At 35.2% G+C, this 20,312-nt stretch overlaps 1 pseudogene; it reads right to left on the bottom strand.

The window, feature by feature from the left end:
- Positions 1–3,820: 3,820 nt before the first annotated feature.
- Positions 3,821–4,090, bottom strand: LOC110197101 (dynein light chain 1, cytoplasmic pseudogene; annotated as a pseudogene).
- Positions 4,091–20,312: the final 16,222 nt, after the last annotated feature.

Below are 20,312 nucleotides of genomic sequence, written 5' to 3'. Positions count from 1 at the left end.
TACTTAAAAATTGATAACATTAATTTCATAAGTACTGGTGAATTCATCAGGAATATTTTCATTCTTGAAAGCAGTAAAATATTTGAACTTAAACATAGGAGAAGTTGTTGTTGATCTTTGTACAAAGCAATTAGGGGAAATACATTGTAGTTTTATGCCACAGGCCATTTTCTACAAACTTAAATTGCCCAAGAGTTGCTGATGTTCCTTGGCAGGAGGAACCTCTTCATCTGGATATTCCCTATAATAATCAATTAGTCAGTGAACAAATATTTAAGAGTTTACTATGTATGAGGCACTATGCTAAATATTGGGAATTGAAATAGAAGCATAACAACAGTGTCTTCCCAAAAAGAGCTTACATTCCTTTTTTTATTTTTTTACAGGCAAGCAGACAATCTTTATTACATTTCAGTGACAGAAATAGTATCAAGCAAATTATTTAAACCCTGATTTCATAAAGTATATGTTTATGTGATTATTTTTTAAGAAACCAAGATTCAGTAACATCACTCATACACTAGAATTTTGATCACTCTATTAGAATTCATGGCTAGGTGGTGCCATAGTGCCTGCAGTCAGGAAAACTCATCTTCCTGAGTTCAAATCTGGCCTCAGACACTTACTATCTGTGTGACTCTGGTCAAGTAACTTCACCCTGTATGCCTTAGTTTCCTCATCTGTAAAATGAGCAAGAGAAGGAAATGGCAAACTATTCCAGTACCTTTGCCAAGAAGACCCTAAATGGAGTCACATAAAGTTGGACATGACTGAACAACAATAATTAGAATCTTCAAGGGCAAGAAAAATAGCATCAAAGTAAAAATTGTGAGATAACTTTTGATGCGCCAAAAATGGTATGTCCCTGTATTTGAACTCAATGAATATTTATCTCATATTAATCTTAAGCTTTTAATTTGCCCTTGTTATACAGCTAAAATTCAGCATGCAGGTATTACCACCTTATGCCTCATTAATATTTACCACATATCAGTAAGCCTTTCTTCAAAAATTTGATGTATTAGGTTCACTCCATAGATTTACTCAGTCTTAAAAGACTTGTTCCATTTTATAACATTATTTTCTTACTCAGCAGATGACTTCTCAACATATTTTTCTACATTTGATAAGCCCTGATTTATTACAGAACCTGCTACTGAATATACACTTTAGATTTATAACTAATTCTACACACTTTAAATTTCATATAGATGATTTAGGAATGCCAATTACAGTCAGAATAACAAATACCACTTATTATGAAATGAACAACAAAATTCAGTGTGCATATTTATTTTGACCAATTCTCTTTAAAAATTCCCCTATGAGTTCTCTGCAATAGTAAATAAAATCTCCTTATCATAATAACTTCTGCGTGGCTTCTTCCATTTAAAAATATTTTCCTCTCAAAGTGAATTAAATATCACTGTTTCATATACTCTAAATTGCAGGTCAAATGTTTTTATTCCCACATCTACAACCCAAATTACGAATGCAACAATTTCCAAACTGGTTGGAAGTTATAAGTCATGTGACAACTAAACATAGTAGGGGTTGACAAATATTTGTTGAATGTACAATGAATGCCTTGAAAAACAAATATTATTGAATTAATCTATCTCTTATTAACTTACACTAAACTTTCTTGGGTTGGAGAAATCAATTCATCAGTATTGCTCAATTGTTAACTGATGATTTTTAAATAAAGGGTAACAAATCATTAAGAAATTACTTCTTAAAAACAAGTTAATTGCAGATGCTATTATAAATATATATGATAAAAGAAAAAAGATGATATTTTCACTGTCTAGTATGTTTTACCAAATGATCATTATTGCACGAAGAACTTGATTTAATTTTGACAGGCTGCTCAGGAAGAATTTTATTTTCCAATTCAAGAAAACATCATTAACCCAAACTGAATCCTTCCATCTCTTTTTATTTATTTATTGTTATGAATTTATTTATTTATTTGTAGTTTTCAACATTCATTTCCACAAGATTTCGAGCTTCAAATTTTCTCCCCTTCTCACCCTTCCTCTCATCCCAAGACAACATGCACTCTGAATACTCCTTCCCCTAATCTGCCTTCCCCTTCTATTTTCCTGTAGGGCAGGACCCATTTCTATATCACATTGCCTGTATATCTTATTTCCCAGGTGCAGGTAAAAGCAAGTTTTAAATATTTTTTTAAGCTTTGGGTTCAAAACTCTATCCCTTCCTCCCTCTCTAGCCATGCTCACTGAGAAGGCAAGCAACTTGAAATAGGTTACATATGGATAGCCATGCAAAACACTTCCATAGTCCTCATGTTGTGAAAAACCTAACTATATTTACCTTCATCCTATCCCATTCCCTCATATATTGTATTGTCTCTTTTGACCCTGTCCCTCCTCAGAAGTGTTTGCTTCTGATTGCCCCCTCCCCAATCTGCCCTCCCTTCTATCATCCCATTTTCTTATTTCCTTCCCCCTATTTTCCCGTTGGGTAAGATAGATTTCCATACCCAATTTATTGTGCATGTTATTCCCTCCTTAAGGCAAATTCAATGAGAATAAGATTCACTCATTCACCCTCAACTTCCTCCACTTCCCTTCCACTGTAAAAGCTTTTTCTTGTCTATTTTATGTGGATAATTTATCCCATTCTACCTCACTCTTTCTCTTTCTCCCAGTATAATCCCCCCCTCACTTGTTAATTTTATTTTTTACATATCACGCCTTCATCTTCAACTCACCCTGTACTCTCTATTTATCTGTCTCTCTATCTGTCTGCCTATCTCTCTCTCTCTTTCTATCTATCTATCTATCTATCTATCTATCTATCTATCTATCTATCTATCTATCTTTCTATCTGTCTGTCTGTCTATCTATCTATCTATCTATCTACCTATTTATCTAAATATACATGTATTTTTTCCCTTCAATTACCCTGCCACTGACAAAGGTCTCATGTGTAACAAATATCATCTTTCCACGTAGGAATGTAAAGAGTTCAACTTTAATAAGTCCCTTAAGATTTCTCTTTCCTGTTTACTTTTTCATGCTTCTCTTGAGTCTTGTATTTGAAAGACAAATTTTCTATCCAGCTCTCCTCTTTTCATCAAGAATGCTTAAAAGTTCTCTATTTCACTGAATGTCCATTTTCCCCCCTGAAGGATTATACTCAGTTTTGTTGGGTAGATGATTCTTTGACCTCCAGAAAATCATATTCCAAGCCCCCTCATCCCTTAATGTAGCAGCTGCTAAATCTTCTGTTATCCTGATTGTATTTCCACAAAACTTGAATTGTTTCTTTCTGGCTGCTTGCAACATTTTCTCCTTGACCAGTGAGCTCTGGAAATTGGCTACAATATTCCTAGGGGTTTTCCTTTGGGGATCTCTTTCAGGAGGTGATTGGTGGATTCTTTCCAATTCTATTTTCCCCTCTGGTTCTAGAATATCAAGACAGTTTTCCTTGATAATTTCTTCCTTCCTTCCTTCCTTCCTTCCTTCCTTCCTTCCTTCCTTCCTTCCTTCCTTCTTCTTTCTTTCTTTCTTTTTTTCTTTCTTTCTTTCTTTCTTTCTTTCTTTCTTTCTTTCTTTCTTTCTTTCTTTCTTTCTTTCTTTCTTTCTTTTTCTTTCTTTCTTTCTTTCTTTTTTTTTACTAATTGTTTTATAACTATAACAAACTAATACATGGGATGCCATGTAGAACAACAACAAAATATAGGCTTAAACCTGGAGGTGTTCCCATGGCAACACTTAAGATAATTCAGTCTCCGGTATTTGGAAATTAGGCTGCAGTCCTTGTGATTGGGTCAGGAGGCACAGGCCATGCTCTAACCAGACCTGAAGCAGAGAATGGTGACCTGGCCTAGGTAGATGTAGATTAAGTGCTTTGTCTCATGCTTCATGTAGCTGCCAAAGTTCCTCCCTGTGATGCAGTGCCAGGTGCTTTTATATTTCTTGTCAAACTCCTTCTTGATATGGGCTACTCTGTCCTTCTCTATGTTACACTTCTCCAGGGCCTGGGTGGCACACTCCATGCAGTCCTACTGCATCTCCTCCAACATGTCCACATTTTTTATTATGGCCTTGTGGTCACACATGTTTACCCTGAGTCAGGGGGCACTAGCACCTGCAACGGGTCCCAGCATGAATGGGTGGCAGCAGTGAGACTCAGGCACTCTGTCCAAACTGCCTACGCTGTTGAACATCTTCCTTAATAATTTCTTGAAAGATCATCTCTGTGCTCTTTTTTGTTAAATCAAGGCTTTCAGATAGCTCAATAACTTTTAAATTTTCTCTCCTGGATCTATTTTTGAGTTCAGTTTTTTTATTTCCCAATGAGATTTTTCACATTGTCTTCTTGTTTTTTTCTTTTTTTAATTCTTTTGGTTTTGTTTTACAATGTCTTGATTTCTTATAAAGTCACTAGCTTCCAATTCCTCCATTCTAATTTTTAAGGAAGTATTTTCTTCAGTGAGCTTTTGGACTTCCTTTTCTATTTGGCCAATTCTGCTTTTTAAGTGATTCTTCCCCTCATTGGCCTTTTGGACCTCTTTGGCCATTTGAGTAGGCTATTTTTTTTTTATGCAATTGGGGTTAAATGTCTTACCTAGGGTCATACCGCTAATAATTGTCAAGTGTTTGGTCTGAGGGAAGATTTGAATTCAGGTCCTACTGACTACAGGGCCAGTGCACCACGTATCTGCCCCTGGGTTGTCCATTAAAAAATGGACTTAAAAAACACCTAAAAAAAAGGTGATATTTTCTACAGTATTTTTTTTTTGGTCTCCATTATCAAGGTATTGACTTATTTTTCATGATTTTCTATCATCACTCTCCTTTCTCTTCCCAGTTTTTCCTCTACTTCTCTCACTTGCTTGTCAAAGTACTTTTTGAGGTCTTCCGTAGCCTGAGAGTGATTCATATTTTTCTTGGAGGCTTTGGATGTAGGAGCTTTGACTTTGTAATCATCTTCTGGTTGTATATTTTGCTCTTCTTTGTCACCAAAGAAAGATTCTATGGTCAGACTTTGTTATGCAGATTGCTCATTGTCCCAGCCAATTACTTGAGATACAAACTCTTTGTTAAGGTAGGGGTCTGCTTCCATGTGAAGAATGTACCTCCCATTCCAAGGGTTTTGTGCAGCTGTTTTCTGAGATGCTTCTAGGGAACTGTAAATTTTCAGTACTTTCAAGGTGATATGATATAAGGTGAGGTGTTTACTCCTTTCCTGGCCTGTGCCCTGGTCTATGAATGACCATAAGCACTCTTTTATGCCCTGGAACTGTGAGGAGGATTCTCTCTCTACTGACACCACAAGCTACACCATGCCAGCAATCCCACTCACCCTAGGGTCACCACCCAGAACTGTGACCCAGATTCAAGCATGGGCAGAGCAAGGGATTCCTGCCTAAGCATCAAAAAAGGGATCCTTTGCAATCTCCCTCTAGTCAGCCACTCAATCCCTACTTTATCTGTGAGCTGAGAGCTCTGGAAGAAGCTGCTACCTGGAGATTGTGCCAGGACTGGGGCTTACCCTAAGCTCCACTCTCACCACAGTCACAGACCTTTCCTACTGACCTTCTAAGTTGTCTTTGGTGTTTGAGGGTTGAGAAGTCCAGAAACAGCCACAGCTGCCTGTGATTCAGTCCCCTCAGGCCTGCTCCAGGTTTGCTGAGGCCTGATCTTTGCCTGTATGCCCACACTAAACTGTGTTCCTCTCTCAGCATGGCACAATAGATGTTTCCATTCAGCCACCCAGGTTTTCTTGGGCTGGAAATTTTTTTCACTAGATCTTTTTGTGGTTTCTGCTGCTCTGGAATTTGTTTAGAGTCGTTTTTACAGGTGTTTGGAGGGGTTTGTGTCACTGCTTTCACTCTGCCATCATGGCTTTGCCTGGAGCTTACCATCTTATGAGGTAAAGACAATTAGTAGACAAGTGAAAAGAGGGAAGAAAAAGAAGGGGTGTACATGTGTGAAAACTCCTGATGCTAAGCATTATTATAAGGGAAGTCCTGCTGAGATGAATCAGCTATGCAGCCCGCAGAGGAATGAAGACATCTTTGGACTGAGCCTCCTACTAAAATTGGAGAATCTAGGAGCAACCAAGCAATCAGAAGTTGAAACTTTAGTAATAGATTCTTTCCAACATGACAGGTAAAGGGGTAGAATGACCTTTCAGTGTGCATAGAGCTATGTAGCATAGTAGAGAAACCCCTGTGAAGATGAATCAGTGGTGTAACCTGGAGAGTGATAAAGACATTTTGGGCTATACTTCCTTCAAAAATTAAATGATCTAGGAGGAAACCCCTAAACATAAAGTGAAACCAATTAAATAAAAGGACAATATACCTTCTGATATACCTATGAATCTATTGTGTCCACATAATTTTACTATGATTATTGCTTTGCCTCATTATTACATGGAGGTTTTTATGCCCTAGTACATACTCAATTTTTGTGTATGTGCCGTGTACCACCAAGAAAAAAAAAGTATATTCCTTTCTATCCCCATTCAGTTTTCTCCACAGGTGGATCACACCAAATTTTTCCAATATTCTATTCTCTTCCTTAAATTATTTCTGTTTTATTCTGTGGTTAGATTTATCTAGTTCAGAGAGGGGGGAGGTTGAGGTCCCCCACTAGTACAGTTTTGCTGTCTATTTCTTCCTATAACTCCCTTAAATTTAAGAATTTAAATGCTATACCATTTATTGCACATATGTTTAGAAATGATATTACTTCATTGTCTGTGGTGCTTTTGACCAGGATGTAGTTTCCTGCCTCATCTCTTTTGATCAGATCTATTTTTGTTTTTGCTTTATCTGAGATCAGGATTGCTACCCCTGATTTTTATTTTTTATTTCAGCTGAAGCATAATATGTTCTGCTCCAGCCTTTACCTTTACCCTGTATATGCTTCCTGTAAACAACATATTGTATGATTTTGGTTTTTAATCCATTTTGCTATCCACTTTCATTTAAGGGAGAGTTCATCCCATTCACATTCACAGTTATGATTACCATCTGTGTCTTTTTCTCCATCCTTTCCCCCCTGTTCATACTTTTCTTTCTCCGTTCTCCTTTCTCTCCCTCCCTAGTGTTTTGCTTTTGACCACCGCCTCCTTCAGTCCCTCCTCCCTTCTATTAGAACTTTCCCTTTTCTTCTTCTTTACCCTTACTGCTTCTTCCCTCCTTCCTATCCTCCCTCTCTTTTCTTTCCCCTTTTCCCTCCTACTTCCTACAGGGCAAGTTAGATTTCTATACCTAACTGATTATGCTATTCCCTTCTGGAGCCAAATCTAGTGAGAGTAAGATTCAAATAATGCTCATCACCCTTCCCTCTTTCCCTCTGCTGTGATAGGTTTTTATGTATTTTACTGCAATGTAATTTACCCTTCTATGCCTCCTCCTTTCTTAGTACATTTTCTTAGATCCAACTAATCCACTTAGTTGGATCCATTTAACCCACTTGATTAGATTTTTTTTTATCATTACATCAAAGTCAACTTATATCCACCCCTTTTATGTATGCTCCTTTAACATGGTGTAATAACAATACAGTTCTAAAGACTTGCAAGTGTAATCTTCACTTGCAGGGATGTATACATTTTGCCCTTATTAACAACATATTGTATCTTTCTGTCTCAATTACGTTCTAATGTCTCTCTTGAATCTTGTACTTGAAGACAAAATTGTTTGTTGATATCTGGTCTTTTAATCAGGAAGGTTTGGAAGTCCCCATTTTGTTGAATATCCATCTCCTTCCCTGAAAGATCATGCTCATTGTTGCTGGTTAGTTGATCCTTGGCTGCAATCCAAGCTCCTTTGCCTTATGAAATATCATGTTCCATACCCTATGATCTTTTAATGTAGAAGCTACAAGGTCCTCTGTAATTCTCACTGTGGTTCCGTGATTCCGGCCAGTTGCAGTATTTTCTCTTTCATCTGCTAATTTTGGAATTTGGCTATTATATTCCTTGCTGTTTTCAATTTCGGATCTCTTTCAGGTGGTGAGCAACGGATTCTTTCCACGGGTATTTTACCTTCTGGTTCTAGGACTTCAGGGCAGTTTTCCTTTATGATTTCCTGAAAGATACTGTGCTCTTTCTTTCATCATGATTTTCAGGTAGACCAATAATTTTTAAATTGTCTCTTCTGGATCAATTTTCCAGGTCAGTTGCTTTTTCTGTTTACTGATTCTTGCTTTCTCATAGAGTCATTAGTTTCCATTTGTCCAATTCCAATTTTTAACAAATTGTTTTCTTCTGTTAGATTTTGTACTTCCTTCTAAAATTGGCCAATTGTATTTTTAAGTGATTTGTTTTCTTCAGTGTACTGTTTTTCCAATTGGCCAATAGTATTTTTAAGGACTCTTCTACCTCTCTCATTTGATTTTTAAAATCCTTTTTTAGCTCTTCTAAGAAAGCTTTTTGGCTTCAGATAAGCTCATATTCCCTTTTGATGTTGCAGATGTGGGCTTGTTGACAATGTTGTCCTCTTCAGAAATTCTGTTTTGATCTTCACTCTTCTCGTAATATGAATCTATGGTACATTTATTTTTACTTATGTTTATTCCCTGGCTTTTAAAGAGGTTGAGCTCTCCTGCTGGGGAGCAGAGGGTAGTGACCCAAGCTTCTTGTGTTGGGAGCCTAGGTCTTAGTCATTGTCTTTGTGTGCTAGGGCCTCCAATGATAGCAATTGGGGGCTGTAGAGTTCTGGCAGCTTATCCCATGTTGGGCTGCAATCAGTAAGGCTGGAACTTTCAGGCAATTCTAGGTTGCTGCAATCAGTAAGGCTGGAACTTTCAGGCAATTCTAGGTTGCGTGCTTTTCTTTTCCTTTAGCTTTCTTTGGCTCCTTTTAGATGGGTACTGCAGGGTGTTTATCTGCCTAGGGCCCCTTGCAGTGCTGCCTCCCTTACTTCTGCTGAGGCACTGGGAGATCCCTTTGCTGTAGAAAGCCAAGGCTCCTGGTGGTTTTCTGAGCTGGTTTCCACCAGTTCCCCTGCCCTCACTGAGGCACTTTGAGGTCTAGGTGTTTGTGTTTGCTTACTCTACCACCTGGGCTTCAGGATCTTCCCCTGGTTGGCAGTTGGAGACTATAGGCTTTTGAAAGCTTACCTGGGCTACTGCACTGCTTTTCCCCATCATAGGCATTCTACAGCAAACAGGTGTCCCCAGGCCTCAGACAAAAATAAGGGAAGCAGCACTACAAAGGGCCCCAGGTGGAAAAGCACCCTGCAACATTCACCTGAAAAAAAGCTGAAGAAAGCAACCTAGAGTTGCCCCAAAGTTCCAGCCTTTGCAACCTGTTAGATGTAGAATGCTGAGGCACCTGGATCACCTCCTGGTGTGCTAAAGTGGGGCTTTCCTCTAGCTGGCTGGGATTCCTCCTGTTCAGTACTGCTCCTCTTCCCCTAGGGTGAGAGGTTCCTTCCCATTAATCCCTCAAGTTACCTGGGCTACTGCACTGCTGCTCCCTATCTTTCTTCTGGTTCTGCTGCTCCAGGGTTTTTTTCTGGGGTGATATTTTCTGGGCTTTCAGAGGTTGCTATGGGAGGATGAGAGTGACTATCTTTTTACTCTGACAGCTTAGCTCCCCAAATGTTGAAAATATTAACAGCCACATTGTGTGATGACTAACTTGGGTAGACTTAGCTCTTCTCAGCAATGCAAGGATCTAAGACATCTCCAAGGAACTCATGGTAGAAAGTGCTATCTGCATCCAGAGGATACTATTGAGTCTGGATATAGATCAAAGCATACTATTTGCTATTTTTCTTTTGTTCTCTTTTCTTACGCTTCTTTCTTGCGGTTCTTTTCATTGGTCCAAATTCTTCTTTGCCACATGACTAATGTGAAAATATGTTTAATAGGAATGCATACGCACAGCCTATATCTATAGCATGCTATCTTGGAGAGAGCAGAAGGAAGGGAGGGAAAGAAAATTAGGAATGAAAAGCTTATGGATGTGAATGTTGAAAATTAATAATCAGTTAATAACAAAAAAAAAAACCTTAAAATAAGAAATCTCCTTTGGTTTTCCTAAGCTGATCTGGGTTGAAAAAATGATTCATTGGGACTTTTTCTTGAATTTCCCACCAGAATTTAGTTTGGGGAATTGTCAATGGTAATGCTAGTACCATTTGGGAGAACTTTTGCATTTGTGACCTCTCAGTCCACCAGTTTAACTCAGCTCCTCCAGCAAATGTTGTATGGCCATTTAAGGGGTGTGGCTGAAGATTTAATTTTTGTTCAGGTGAGTATTGGACCAGGTGGATATCCAGGTCCAAAATTGTCATATTTTCTAATTCTATCTTGTTTGATAATGTAACAATTAAATACAACATATTTATAAATTGCAAAACTTGACAAAGCCTTTAGGTACATTGTCTCAAGCTGTCCTTACAACAATTGTATTAGGTAAATTCTATTATCTCCATTTCATAGATACATGAAATGAAGTTTCCATATGTCATGACTTCCCTAGTGTCACAAAAAGTGATAAGTATCAAAGACAGGATTAAAACCCACACTTTCCTGATACTAAATCAAGGATACTATCTACTAAGCACTACTTCCTCTGGAAGTAAGTAGTCATAGGCTAGATAACTGTTTAAATGGGAGGCTCAAACAAGCAATTTATCACCACATGGGCTTAGGACAAGTTAATTTAAAGATGTTCAACTATAAGATTCAGAAAATATGAGAGAGATCTTGACAGCTGACTTTTAGAGGTAACATCACAATTTTTATATAAATCACTTATGAATTATGAAGATCAGTGCTATATATGCAAATTCTGATTGCAATATAATATACATTTCGATTATTACATCTGTATCAGTATTTATTTTTGCATATACACACACACACACATATGTGTGTGTGTGCATAAGTGTGTGTGTGTATCCCCTCTGAGAAATGAGACTGATTTCTGCTTAAAGAATATTAAGAAATGAGCCATTGAGTTGCCTAAGTGCAAAGGAGATCAATAGCAATTCCTTTACTGGGAAAAGCAAAGTTAATTAGAAAAGCACCAGGGTAGGAAACACAGACAGACACAAGACACAGACAGACACAGATACACACACAACCATACACAACACCAAGTTTGTTTCCTGAATTTTGTCTAAGTTTATACAAATTCTAGCAAGGAACAAAATATTTCAACTAAGTTTAGAATTTTAAAATAATCTATACAGATGTAGAACCTTAAAGGTCATGGGATGATGTGAAATTTTAAGTGAATTCCTCTCGTTTAAAGATACAGTAAACTTGCAAATGATAGGGCAGCATATAAAAAGTGCTTCCCTTATAAATCAGCCTAAATTTGAATAACAATAATTTGCATTTCTCTTTTGGGCAAGACAGCTGCTAAGGAAGGGAATACACTGAGCTCTGAGGACTACCAGGACTAGAATAGAAATTGAGACAAAGCAAATACTAGTGGTCTGCTCAATAGTAGGCTCAGAAATTATAGAAATTTTTGTTGAAGTATGGGTCTGAACATTATTAGAAACCACTGGGACATAGATATTGGACCTGTAAAAAAAAAAAAAAAACCTCAGCCCAAATTAATTTTCTTTAGAAACTTAAATCTATTCAGTAACAAATGAAGTAAGGTAAAGGAATCTATACACATTTTTTATAGGTAAGAGGAACCTTACCTGAAAACATAGAATAGATTTATCTGTGTTCTGTGTCCATTTATTTCCACAATGAGTTAATGAATTGACATTCACTATTGGATGAGGATTTTTAAGGCATACTATACTTAAGCTAAAAATCAAGGAAGGAACTAATGCTAGATTATGCTTTTATCATATTCATTAATAATATTTTGTATAGAATTTTAAACTGCTCTTGGAAGAAATTGCAATTGTAGGAGAGTAAGGGGAAAAATTTATTGATTTAGATGGCTTCAGCAGATGCAATGAGTATTGGCTGTAGGAAGGAGAGAATGATATCCCCCTCTCTTAAAATTGTCTGCAGCAATATGTTCCCTTTCACTCTGCGTATTTATATTTGTAGTGAGACTGATTTTCCCTTAATGCCAAAGATTGAATATTTGCTAAAAATGTGATTGGATATTCTTTATCATCTGACATCTGAGAGTAAAGAACCCAGAATTGAATTTTGCAAATCAAAATTGTTTGATCCACTCCATTTCCAAGTAAATATTATGGTCACTGCATAGTCTGCAAAAACAGGAATATGCAACTTCAGTGTCACTTCATAGAGTTAAGAATATATCTCATTGTGGAATTAATCACATTTATTTTCTCTTCATTGAAAACAAACATACGGGTACTTTAACTCTGTGGACATATACTATCAGAATCTGAGATGCTAAATGTTACGTCCAAACAGACAAACATTTGGTAAACGGTAAAATAGAGTTATAATTTAATCTATGTGGATGTTTGCTCCAATGATTCAAGTCAAATCCATTCATTGTGTAGGATTCTTGCCCATATCATGCATTGCAGAGAGGTCCATTCGATGCATTTAGTTGCTTAATTGAGTTCTGAAATCTCCAGGACACTAGAGGAGTAAATGAAATGTATATCTGTCAGTTGTCCCTCTAACCTTGTAATAAATAAATTCCTTGAGTAAAGGGTATTAGAACATCAACTGATGTATTGCCAGGGGGGTTTGAGTTCAACTCCAGCTGACTCAGTGTCTCTGTGACTCTGGACAAGTAGATTTCTTCCTTTTTTACTCACTTTATTCATCTATAAAATTGGGATAATAAAACCAGCTACCTCCTAGGGTCGTTATGTGGATCAAATGAGATAATAATTGTAAAGCATTTAGCACAGTGCCTGGCACGCAATAAGTACTACATAAATGTTATTGTTATTGTTGTTATCAACATCAATAATATCATTAGATAAAAAGAGTTTCCATGAGTTTCCACAGTCATCAATGTGGAGGGCAGTAGCTCAGTGAGTACTTTCATTTAGGGATTTATCTGAAAAAAAAATGAATGAAAGGAAAGAGCCAGAGTATGACCAGTGAAGAGGAAGAGCCTAAAATTGTGCTGTTTAACATAATGATTTCAAGTATCTGTGCGATGGGGGGGGAGAAATCATATTCAGAACAAAAATAGATTTAATAAGTACCTCTATTTGGAAAGATCCTAGATCTAGTGCTGAAAGGAAACTCAAAGGTCAACTAGTCTAATCTCCTTATTTTACTGTTGAAGAAATTGAGGAACTTTGAAGTTAAGTGAGTTGCCTAAGGCCACACAATTAGGAAGTACTCGATGTAGCATTTGAACTCTGAAACTCTCCATTGAGAGCCAATGCTTTTTCTACCAAACAACATGGCTCTTGTTTAATAACTTTTGAGTATCATTTCCCAACTTCACTTTTGCAACATTGTCATAACAATTAAATGAGAGTGTAACTGTGAAAGTATATGTAAATTTCTAAAGAAAAAATATCTTTGTCTATTATCTTTCCACATTCTCTCACAGAGAACAATCTTGAGTGAAAGCTCTTCAACATATACTTAACATATATAGCATATGTAGAACACAAGATATTAGTTATATTTCATATATAAATCATTCACAATTTAAATATTGTTTAAATATTTTCTGTTTTACACATGTTTCTGAATCTATATATGTGTGTCTCTATATATAAATATATATAGGTGTGTTTATGTATATGTGTATATATATGTGTGTGTGTGTGTATATATATATATGATATATATATATATGTATGTATGTATCTATGTATCTATGTATCTGTGTTTCTTTGTGTTTGCTTCTATGTTTGTGTGGCATACAAATTATACCAATCTAGCCTCATACACTTATTAGCTCTGTGACCCTGGGCAAGTCACTGAACCCCTACTTGCCTTAGGGATTCAGTAAGTCATCTGGCCATATGATAATATCCTGAGGGCTTAAAATATCCCAAAATTATTGTTGCTCTATAGGCAACCCACCAGCATTGCAGGCCACCCCTAATATACATACAAAAAGTAAGGAGACCTAAAATTTTATTGTAATAACTTGAGGCCTTTTTCATGAAAAGGAAATATTTCTGGAAAGAAAATAAACTTTGAATTACTAGGTGGTTACTACCTTACAATAAATTTTGTACACCTGACTATAACATGCAGTTTTGCATCTAGAGAGTGTATAATGATTTATCACTAAAATAGTGAAGGACAAAGTTCATGTCTTATGGTTCTAGCTTCTTCAGCTGTAGGACAAGCATGTATTACTGTTCTCATAAATCACAGAATCATAGAACTTCACACTTGAAAGAAACAGGAGTTCAGTAGTCATATAGTGTGACCCATATGCAAGAAAGAATTTCTACTGAAATTCACAAATAATCATCTAGCTTTTGAAAATTTTGAAGTACAATAATTCACATTTAGCAATTTCCTTGTAATAGTTCTAATGACTACAAAGTTATCTCGTATATTAAACTCAAATTTTGATCTTTGTAACCTCCAACATTGTTTCTGACTAAGTCTTTTGGGGCCAAAAGAACAGTTCCAATGCTTCTTCCATGCATCTAGCTTTTAATTAACCACAGACAGATAATATGACTTCATTGCTCTAGTGCTAAAATGAGATAATATATCTAAAGAAGTAACATTAAAGCACTGAAAACATTGAAGTGCTCTGTAAGTTTTTTCATAGATAACAATATTTATGTATAAAATACTGTGATCAACACTGGATTCAGTGGTTAAGGACTAGAACTGTGAAGGATAAAAAAAAAAGTGTCCCTGCTATCATTTCATCTATAGAGAGATGATACATATATACACAAATAACTATAATACTTTAATGTGAAAATGCAATAAGTAAAATTTGGAGTTTTATGGAAATTGAGAAAAAGAAAAATAAATTCCTTTCAGATACATATTCTCTTGAAGTGCTCAGGTCAGTTTAAAAATTGGGAAAACCCATTACCAAAAACAATCATCTTGATATCATCTTGACAGCAATATAGTTTTCAGAGACTGAAGCAAATGGGTAACTAATAGGCTCAAAAATTATGGCTATATTTACCTGGAGTGGTGGTCTAGGGAACAAAGACATAAATAACATCTCATTTAATTGTGGATATTTCTAAATAAATCTTTTTAGTTGAAATTCAACCAATGTAGAGAATTTATGATTTTGTATTGTTAACATTATATTTTCAATGGCTGGTTTCATAACATGGAAAATATAAACCCATCAAAGCATGAGCTGTGCAGCTACACCCTTGGGTCTATCTACTTCACTGTCTTTATTTACATATGAGAAAATGGTAAATTAAAGAGATTAAGGGATTTGGCTAAGGTCTTGACTAAGTTTACTTGACTAAATAGCATACTTGGAGTTTGAATCCAATTGTTGAATCCAAAAAGCAGACCCAAGGCTCTTGCCATTGAATAATAGCTGCTGCCTTTACTAAAGTATAATATTATTTTTTTTTGTTCCGCGATATGTTTCTTTCTACCATTTTCATTCAACATTCATTGTGGTGAATTCTCTCTCTCTCTTTCTCTTTCTCTTCCTCTGTGTGTGTGTGTGTGTGTGTGTGTGTGTGTGTGTGTGTGTGCCTGTTTCTGTATGAGAATTTCCATGTACTGGACATCTCTTAATACAAATACCAGAATCCTAAATACATTAAAAATTACTAGATAATACTGGTTTTACTTTTAAACACAGAGTTAAAATGTCAGAAACAACTGAAAACATGTCTCTCTATAATAATTCCACATATCTCAAAATACAGGTCTAAATGTTGAGCAAAAATGTCTGGAAACATTACAGTAACTATGTAGGATGCACACCTTAAAATAACTCTATTTAGCCTATCTTAAAAAAATCAAATTGTACCACTTATAAATCAGATTAATGTCTTAAATATCCTCCAATTTATATGAAATTTTATTAGCTCTATGGGTACATTCAATTTTAAAAGGTAAAATATAAAACCCTACAAAATTGAAATGGCAGGACAATTTTTCATTATAAGATTTGGATTCTGACTAAACAAAAACTATGCATTTTGAGTGAGGATTCTGGGTATATGGTGGAGTAAGTCAGAAATTCCCAAGTTCTAAAATTCTCTCCCTCAGAAGAGACAAAATAGTTCCTCAGGGTGAACAAAGAGCAGTAAAAACAAATGAGAGTAGGGATAGAACAGGGATACTTGTAGGAAAATCAGAGAAGATGATTAAAAGCTAAGGTAAAACAAAAAATAAACAGGTGAAGGAGAAATAATTCTATCATAGAAAATTACTGTGGGAATACAGAAGACCAGGTTTCACCTTCAGAAGAGGATACTGAAATAAAGAAACCCCCTCCTCCAAAGATTAATGTCAAATGGTCATCTGACATCCCCCCAAAACAAAACTCATAAAGAACTTTTAAAAAAGACCTTAAAATCAAATGAGAGATATTAAAGAAAAACTAAAAAAATATGAACAATCCAATAAACCCAGATGATTATGAAAAGCAAGGCAACCAATTAGAAAAGGAGATCTGGAAACTTAAGGGGGGAAAATGGTATTTTGAAAATCACAATTTGGTAAAGGTTAGTCAGCAAAGTAATAAGAAATCAAAAATAATAAAACAAAATTTAAAGAATGAAAAAATAGAAGAGAATTCACAACTGACCTGGAGTACAGATAAGGAACAAAATGTATAAGAATAATCAGAGTACCTGAAAGCTATGATAGAAAAGAAAATCCTGATACAATAACACGAACTCTCTCTCTCTCTCTCTCTCCTCTCTCTCTCTCTCTCTCTCTCCATATATATATATATATATATACATACATACATACATATATGTATGTGTATATACATATATATATACATACATACATACATATATGTATGTGTATATACATATGTATATATGTATATGTGTATATATACATATATATTTAAATTTAATTATTTAAAATAATTTTTTAAAGTTAAGTAAATTTTACAAATGAAAATGAAGAAAATTGTCCTGAAGCATTAGAACAAGAGGAGGAAGAAGAAATAACCTTCCTTCTAACCTTAGTTATATTGGCTCTGTTTGTGCAAAAAATTTTCAATTTAATGTAATCAAAATTATCCATTTTATTCTCATAATGTTCTCTGTGCTCCTGTTTCATCATGAATTCTTCTGTACTCCATAGACGTGATAGGTAAACTACTCTTTGCTCTCCCAGTTTGTTTACAGAATCAGCCTTCATATCTAACTTGTGAACCCATTTTGATTTTATTTTGGTGTATGGTGTGAGATTTTAGTCTATGCCTAGTTTCTGCCATCCTCTGTTCCAGTTTCCCAGCAGTTGTTTTTCAAAGAGTGGATTCCTATCTCAGGAGCTGGGTCTTTGGGTTTGTGAAATAATAGATTGCTATAGTCATTGACTACTGTGTCTTGCATATTTGATTTACTCCAATGATCTACCACTCTATTTCTTAGCCAGTACCAAGCATTTTGAAGATTGCTGCTTTATAATACAATTTAAATTCTGGAATTGCTAGGTCACCTCCCCCTGCATTTTTTTACATCAGTTCCCTTCATATTCTGGAACTTCTGTTCTTCTGAATAAATCTTCTTATTATTTTTTCTAACTCTATAAAATAGTTTTTTGTAGTTTGGTAGGTGTGGCACTGAATAAGTAAATTAGCTTGGGTAGAATTGTCATTTTTGTTGTATTATCTCGGCCTACCCATGAGCAACTGATGTTTGTCCAATTATTTAGATCTGACTTTATTTGTGTGAAAAGTGTTTTGTAATTGTATTCATAGAGTTCCTGTTTTTTTTTTCCAGGAGTAGACTCCTAAATATTTTATAATGTCTACATTAAATTTAAATGGAATTTCTCTTTCTTTATTTTGCAATTGGGCTTTGTTGGTAATATATAGAAATGCTGATGATTTATGTGGGTTTATTTTATAGCCTGCAAGTTTGCTAAAGGTGTTTACTATTTCAACTTGTTTTTTACTTGATTCTCTAGTATTCAATAAGCATACCATTATGTCATCTGCAAAGAGTCATACCTTTGTTTCTTCTTTGCCTATTCTAATACCTTCAATTTCTTTTCCTTTTCTTATTGATAAAGCTAATGATTTCAGGATGATATTGAGTAACAGTGGTGATAATGGACATTCATATTTCACTCCAATCTTATTGGAAATGCTTCTAGCCTGTCCCCATTACATATAATGCTTGCTGAAGGTTTTAGATAGATACTATTTATTATTTTAAGGAAGACTCCATTTATACCTATGCTTTCTAGTGTTTTTAATAGGAATGGGTGTTGTATTTTGTCAAAAAGCTTTTTCTGCATCTATTGAGATGATCATGTGGTTTCTGTTGGTTTTGGTGTTGATATGCTCAATTATGCTGATAGTTTTCCTAATATTGAACCAACCCTGCATTCCTGGTATAAATCCTACCTGGTTGCAGTGTATTATTCTTGTGATAAGTTGCTGTAATCTATTTGCTAGTACTTTGTTATAAAATTTTTAAATATATATTCATTAGAGAAATTGGTCTATAATTTTCTTTCTCTGTTTTGACTCTTCCTGGTTTAGGTATCACCATATTTGTATCATAAAAAGAATTTGGTAAGACTCCTTCTTCACCTATTTTCCCAAATAGTCTATATAGTATTGGAATTAATTGTTCTTTAAATGTTTGATAGAATTCACATGTAAATCCATCTGGCCCTGGAGATTTTTTCCTAGGGAGTTCATCAATGGCTTGTTCAATTTCTTTTTCTGAGATGGGGTTATTTAAGTATTTTACTTCCTCTTCTGTTAATCTGGGCAATTTATATTTTTGTAAATATGTATCCATTTCACTAAGATTGTCAAATTTGTTGGCATATAGTTGGGCAAAATAATTCCTAATTATTGTTTTAATTTCCTCTTCCTTGGTGGTAGCTTCACCCTTTTCATTCTTGATACTAGTAATTTGGTTTTCTTCTTTCTTTTTTTAATTAAATTAACCAAAGGTTTATCTATTTTATTTTTTTTCATAAAACCAGCTCTTAGTTTTATTTATTAGTTCAATAGTTTTCTTAATTTCAATTTTTTAATTTTTTCTTTGGTTTTCAATATTTCTAATTTAGTGTTTAGTTGAGGATTTTTAATTTGTTCTTTTTCTAGTTTTTTTAGTTGTATGCCAAATTCATTGCTCTCTTTTTCTATTTTATTTATGTAAGCATTTAGAGATATAAAACTTCCCCTAAGAACTGCTTTTGCTGCATCCCATAGTTTTGGTATGTTGTCTCATTATTGTCATTCTCTTGAATGAAATTATTGATTGTTTCTATGATTTATTGTTTGACCCAATCATTTTTTAGGATTAGATTATTTAGTTTCCAATTATTTTTTAGTCTATCTTTCCATGGCCCTTTATTACATATAATTTTTATTGCATCATGATCTGAAAAGGATGCATTTAATATTTCTGCCTTTCTGCATTGGATTGTGAGGTTTTTATGCCCTAGTACATGGTCAATTTTTGTGTATGTGCCATGTACTGCGAAAAAAAGTATATTCCTTTCTATCCCATTCAGTTTTCTCCAGAGGTCTATCATACCTAACTTTTCTAATGTTCTATTCACCTCCTTAACTTCTCTTTTTATTTTGTGGTTAGTTATCTAGTCAGAGAGGGGGAGGTTCAGGTCCCCACTAGTATAGTTTTGCTATCTATTTCTTCCTGTAACTCCCTGAACTTCTCCTCTAAGAATCTGGATGCTATACCATTTGGTGCATATATGTTTAGTAATGATATTACTTCATTGTCTATGGTGCCTTTTAGCAGGATGTAGTTTCCTTCCTTTCTTTTGATTAGATCTATTTTTGCTTTTGCTTTGTCTGAGATCAGGATTGCTACCCTGCTTTTTTTACTTCAGCTGAAGCATAATATATTCTACTCCATCCTTTTACCTTTACCCTGTATGTATCACTTTTTTCAAATGTGTTTCCTGTAAACAACATATTGTAGGATTATGGTTTTTAATCCATTCTGCTATCTGCTTCAGTTTTATGGGAGAGTTCATCCCATTCACATTCACAGTTATGATTACTATCTGTCTCTTTTTCTCCATCCTTTTTCCCCCTTTTATGTTTTCCTTTCTCCTTTTCCTTCCCCCCCACTCGTGTTTTGCTTTTGACCACGCCTCCTTCAGTCCTCTCCTCCTTTATTATCCCTTTCCCTTTTCCCCTTTCCTTACTGCTTCTTCTCTCTTCTCTCCCTCCTCCCTTTTCTTCTCCCTTTTCCCTTCTACTGCCTAAAGAGCAAGGTAGATTTCTATATGAAACTCATTATATTA

Source organism: Phascolarctos cinereus, unplaced genomic scaffold, assembly GCF_003287225.1.
Source record: "Phascolarctos cinereus isolate Bilbo 61053 unplaced genomic scaffold, phaCin_HiC Scaffold_7;HRSCAF=346, whole genome shotgun sequence".
Lineage (NCBI taxonomy): Eukaryota > Metazoa > Chordata > Mammalia > Diprotodontia > Phascolarctidae > Phascolarctos > Phascolarctos cinereus.
The sequence above is the reverse complement of the archived record's forward strand: the minus strand, read 5'-3'. Positions and strand labels throughout refer to the sequence as shown.